The sequence below is a fragment of the Silene latifolia genome, unplaced genomic scaffold (genome assembly GCF_048544455.1).
Source record: "Silene latifolia isolate original U9 population unplaced genomic scaffold, ASM4854445v1 scaffold_356, whole genome shotgun sequence".
Lineage (NCBI taxonomy): Eukaryota > Viridiplantae > Streptophyta > Magnoliopsida > Caryophyllales > Caryophyllaceae > Silene > Silene latifolia.
Window position 1 is genome coordinate 46,335 of NW_027413286.1, and position 6,161 is coordinate 52,495.

Sequence of the window (6,161 nt, forward strand, 5' to 3'; positions counted from 1 at the left end):
GTTTCTCGCTTCCAAAGTGTCTTCCGGTGCAAGTTCAGTATCCTTTGGACGCCTCTTACCTCTGGAACGAGGTCTCTCCCATGATTTCTCGCTTAAACGAGCACTAGCAGGCTCTCGTATAAGCTTCCCATCATCTATATTACTCGATCGAACAACTTCTCCAGTCGATCGAGCAGTTTCTTTCGATCGAGCAGTTTCTTCTTCAAAACCAGTCGATCGAGTACACTTCCCACTCGATCGAGCAGTTTTTTCTTCAAAACCAGTGGAAAAATCACTCGATCGAGGGCCTTCTTCTTCAGTTCTACTCGATCGAACACCAGATTTTAGTCGATCGAGTAGTTCTTTTGTCGTGAGCCCTTTTCTCTTAACAGAACACTGTTCACCATCAGTTACAGCTTCCCTCGGGTCTGATTTCTTCACTTCTGGTCCCTCATAAGAAAGACCGCTTCTCAATTCTATCAGATGTACCGTCTCGTTTGGGTTCTTCTCGTTTTGAGTCGGTAATTGACCCGGTTTCCTCGAGGATTGATTTGCAGCAAGTTGGGCAACTTGAGTTTCAAGTGCCTTATGTGACGCGATTTGCTGTTGATTTTGTTGATCATTCAGCTGCAATTGCTTTGATATGGCTTGCATCATGGACTTGAGATCACCCATTTCGCTCACCACACTAGAGGATGACGCACCTTGGTTAGGAGGGTTGAATGATGGAGGCTTCTGATAGCCTTGTTGCTTCTGGTGTGGAGGAATATATGGCTGCTGCTGCTGATTCGGAGGTGCGGTAGGATTTTGTACATTCTGGCTAGTCCACCTCAAATTGGGGTGGACGTTTGGCTCGTAGTAACTGTTGTTCTGCCTGTAATGTTGGAAGGCAGCGCATGACTCATAGGAATTGGGACAATGATCGGAAACATGTCCGTCTCCACCACATCTTCTACAGACGAAAGGACCGTCTGTCACAGCATTAACCTGGTACATTCCCCCCTTGGAGGCTCCTCCTAACTCATACTTGTCGAACCTTGCAGTGAGGGCTTCAAGTGCAGCGACAGAAGAAGACTCAGCAGCTCTTCTTTGATTTCCTCTCGAGTTCCCATATTCAGCCTTGTGGATGGCCAAATCATCTATGATCTTCCACCCCTTGGTTGCTCCCAAGTTTTCAGCAAACCGGCCATTGGTCATGACATCCAAAATGGCTCTCTGATCATCATACAATCCATTATAGAAATGATTGCATAGACTCCACTTTTCGAAACCATGGTGCGGTATGGTACGCACTAGCTTCTTAAATCGAGTCCATGCCTCGTGAAAATTCTTGTCAGTCCCTTGTTTCAAGCTCGTTATCTGAGCTCTAATGGCAACAGTCTTTGATGCAGAAAAGTACTTCTTATAGAACGCTAAAGCCAATGAATTCCAATCGGTTATGGCGTGAGCGATTCGGTCCAAATCCCTATACCACTCCCTCGCAAAGATCGCGGAGTGAGAAGATGAACAAGGTTTCTTTTATCCGATCACCGTCACGCCAAGAGGTGGGGGTATGGAGCAGCGATAATCAATAAAAGTCTCCATGTGCTTCATTTGCATCCTCGTTTGCAGCCCCACCGAATCGATTCTTCTCAACCATATTAAGGTAAGAAGGTTTGGCTCAATTTCCGAGCTTCCCCGGTAGCTCGAACCCTTGTAAAGATCCTCACTGTGGGTTCGGAATGACTGGCAATGGTCGCTTCTTCGGCCATTTCGGGAAAGTCTGGAAAAATAACGGTTTCAACTGATGAATTAGAAACTGGAGAAGACGGTGGGTTGTCCTCGAACAGTTCGTTCTCGTAAAAGTTGGAACGAGAACTAGACTCTTCCTCTAACTGTTGATCTTGAAACAATCTCCTCCTTACGTGCAAAGATCTTTCAATCTCTGGATCGAATGGTAGTAGTGGACCACCTTGCGACCTGCGCATAAGAAGAAACTACAACAGAAAATAAGAATAGTCCAAGGAACGGGTGTCCCTTAGACTGAAAAGGACTAAAAATAAAGCAACTAATAATTTGAACAATTGCCTCCCCGGCAACGGCGCCAAAATTTGACACGGCTATCGCAACCCTATCAAAGATAAAACCTAACGGTCTCAACTAAAATGTAGCAGAGGCAGTCGAGTATCGAATCCACAGGGAGGTAATGTAATTATAACTGTCTATTTCTAATCCTACGGTAACAATTGGGGTTTGATTGAATTTTGGGTTCTAAACTACGAGATTTAAAGGAGAGAGAATAAAAGTAAGAGCAGTAGAGAGCAGGAAAAACGATTTAAACTATCAACGAGAGAGGGACATGTTGGGATTTCGGTTCACTACGGTAGCCCAATAACTCAGCTGTAAATGACTCAGACGAACTAATGTGAGACGGATGTTAAAAGGTCCTTTCGGTCCACTTTCTATCCTAAAATACCACTAACTTAACTTTCGTCCTCATTAGGGTAGTCTACTGTTTATAGCAGGCCTATTTAGTCCAATCTTTCGATCCAGGATTAATTTTAGCCAGTTTAATGGGTGACATAGAAGCGTGCACTCAACTAGGTCGGGAATTACAGTTAAATTGCTATAGTGACAGAGCCTCTTAATCAGTTCATCTAATTCATTCACTACATCGTCATATTTCTACCGCAGATCCCCTAATCCCAACATGAAGAAATTTAGCTACTCATAATTAAACTAACAGCAATTAAAGTTCCAGCAGAAAACATAATGAATAAATAATAAAATGCAATAACGAAAATTAGGGCAAAGGAAAATAAGAACATAAAAGAGAAATTAAAGCAACAAATGATTATTATTAATAAAGGGAGAAGAAGGATTACAATCGGTGCGAATCCGGCGTAAAGAACAACTGAATCCGAGCAAATAATAACCCAAAGCAAAGCAACAGTGAAAAGAAAATAAGTAACGTGCTAAAGTTTCAGTAGTTTGATAGTCTGAAAGATAGTAAAAAGAGATGCCAATAACCTAGTAAATCATAGGTTAAATAGCAAAACAAACAAAGAGTTTAGCGAAATAATTAAACACACGGACTGAATTAAAGCCCATTAGGACGAAACCACTCGATCGAGTGCATCAATACACTCGATCGACCAACTTCTCAGCAAACATTACTCGATCGACCATCAGGTTACTCGATCGAGGACTTATCTTGGTGCAGCTTACTCGATCGACTGGGAAACCCTCGATCGAGCATCAGGGGGTGTAGGAACCACTCGATCGACTGGTAAACAGCTTGATCGAGTGCTTTATCTTCATTTCAGCTCACGTCTTCACCCAAGTGCCTCGTAATGCGTGCCACGACGCTTCCAAATGCAGTATCTCACTCTGAAATAACCTCGTCTCCTCTAAATGCATGCAAAAAGGACAAAAAGGAGTATGGTTCCACCACTTTCGCGATCATTCATACAAAAAGGACAAAATACACCAAAGTAGCCAATTCGGGGCAAAATACCATAAAAACAGTATAGAATTGCATAGAAATACGTGCTGAAATAGGCTAAAAAGACTATACATTAGGCACGTATCAACATGACACGAGGTATTCGAACGGTTCCAATTTCCCATAACAATTGGTGGCGACTCTATACAAAAATGCAAACGCTTGTTTCTCTTTTCCTCCTAAGCGCCCCCGTGGGCCCCCGCTGTCCACAGTATGATGCGTTTATATCATGATCAAGCCCTCAATCAAGGATCAAGGTTTTACAACTGTTAAAGTATTATTCAAGCATTAATGAGAATATGAAGCTCTTTTAATGATTAATCAAGCTTGAATAATGAAGAAGCCGACATTCGAAGATCTCCTAAGAAGATTAGAATAGTGTAGGTGGTTATCTCGTAATGTTAACGTAAGAATGCACTTCTTAGATTGGTAAAGTTATAGCCTCACAGCTATAACTTTGCTTATATAAGAGCTCAATGTTATAGCTCTTCTACTATAACATTGAGATGTGAAGTTTATATAATACACGACAAAATTAGTTTTTAAGTTGTTTTTAGAAAACTGTTTTTATTCTTTTAAATGTTTTTAGTAGAAGTATTTATTTTACAAGGAAGCTTATATTCATATTGAGTGTGGTTTTATTATAAGCTTATAATCAGTAATATCTTGAATCAAATTATGAGTTGAGTCATATTACTAATTAGGGTTTCTAATACTACACACTCTAAGACCCTAAATCTAACCTAATGTCAAGCTAAGGTTTTTACGAAAACAAGGCCTATGAGCCGTGTGGACTCTCGTGTAAACTTGATAATATAATTTAAGTATTGTTAAGATTTTATTCTCCAGAATTATCTTAACATGTCTTTTATATTTAGCATGATATGGTTATATATGATAAGATATTTTTGTTATGGAAAAATATTATCATATCTTAAGATTTAAGGAAAAGATAATAGGTGAATAATTGGCAAAATTATCTTTAAGTTATTCTCTATCTTTTCCTATGATTATAAGGATAGAAATAATAAGATATGATTTGTTTACATATCATTTATTTCGGCCATCTAGGGTTTCGGTGATACCGTGAGTCCTGCTTTCCCTTGTTCTATATATACTCTACACTTTGCAAAATTTAAAAGTCAGAGGTTTTAAACATAACTTTGATTTATTTTCAAAAAGCAAAACCCATGTTTTAAAGCAAAAACCGTTTTGTTATTTTTCGAAAAACGGTCGTGTGATTTATAAACTTGTGCATTCGTTCTTTCGTTATCGTTATAAGATAATAGTTCTTAATTGATTTCTTACTCGTTCATTAACGTGAACTTTTAGTAGAATCATTAGTGTTTTCTTTTTAGCGTAAGTTAGTCACTCAGGTATTTAACGGTACTCACTTGAGTTACAACTAGGGTTAGTTGTACGAGTTGGGTTAGTAAATTTGTAATCCGTAGAAAGGTACAAAATTTATTAATCGAGAATAGTGGACGTATGTTTTGATTTGTGAAACTGAACCACTTCAAAAATCGTGTGTGTCTCTCCCTTCTCTTTCGTTTGTTTCGTTTTATTTACGTTTTGTCTTAATTCGTTAATTAGTTAATTAGTTAAAGTTTAATCATAAACTTTAAATAATTAATTATATACTTACAATCGAAAAAGTGGGCTAAGTTTTTTAATCCTCAATTCACCCCCCCCCCCCCCCCCCTTTTGAGAATTTCGGCTTTTGATGGACTCCTCAATTGGTATCAGAGCCTCGACTATTGATTGCCTAACAGCAAGTACACTTGATCCGTCTATCTCTATCTTTTATTTTTTTTATTCCGCTGCCTATCACGTGATAAATGGATTCCAAATACCTCAAGTGTCCCGTCTTTGATGGGAAGAATTATGTTTATGGAAGAAAATGATGACTCACTATGTGAAGGGTCATGATTGTGAGTGCTCGAGGATTATCCAAAACGGACCGCATAAAATTTTGGTTTCATCCACTAAAGGCACTACCTTCGAGAAAATGGAAGAGGATTATGTCAAGGCTGACTACAAGAAGGCCGAAAAGAATTCTAAAGTAATAAGCCTATTGCAAAATGGCATAACTACTGCAGAATTCGATCACTTCTCTTCTTGCTCAATGACCAAGGAAATATGGGATGGCCTTGAACTAGCTTATGAAGGTACTTCCATTATTAGGAGGCACCGCATAGATATGTTAATACAAAAATATAAGCTATTCAGTATGGAGATAAATGAGTCCTTAGATAGTATGTCCGCACATTTTTCAAGCATCATAAACGAATTGAAAAACCTAGGAAGTTAAATCAATACCGAGGATATTGCAAGAAAGGTTCATAGGAGCCTAACTAAAAAGTGGTGCGCCAAGGTCACTGCAATGGAGGAATCGAGAGATCTTAAGAGCTTACCCTATCAAGAACTCATTGGTGCGCCCATGGCCCATGAACTCACTCTAATTGCTGATGAAGCAGAACTGAGCAGAGGTAAAAATATGGCTTTGAAAAGCGAGGATGTCAACTCCGACATAGAGGATGAGACCATATTATTTGCTCGTCGTTTTAAAAATAGAATCTTTTGAAACAAGAAAACAAAATCTTCTGCTAATAATAACAAGTCTTTCAATAAGAAAGCAACATAGTCTAAATCGTCATTTGCCAACAGAGGTTGCTTCAAGTGTGGAGAATCTGATTAT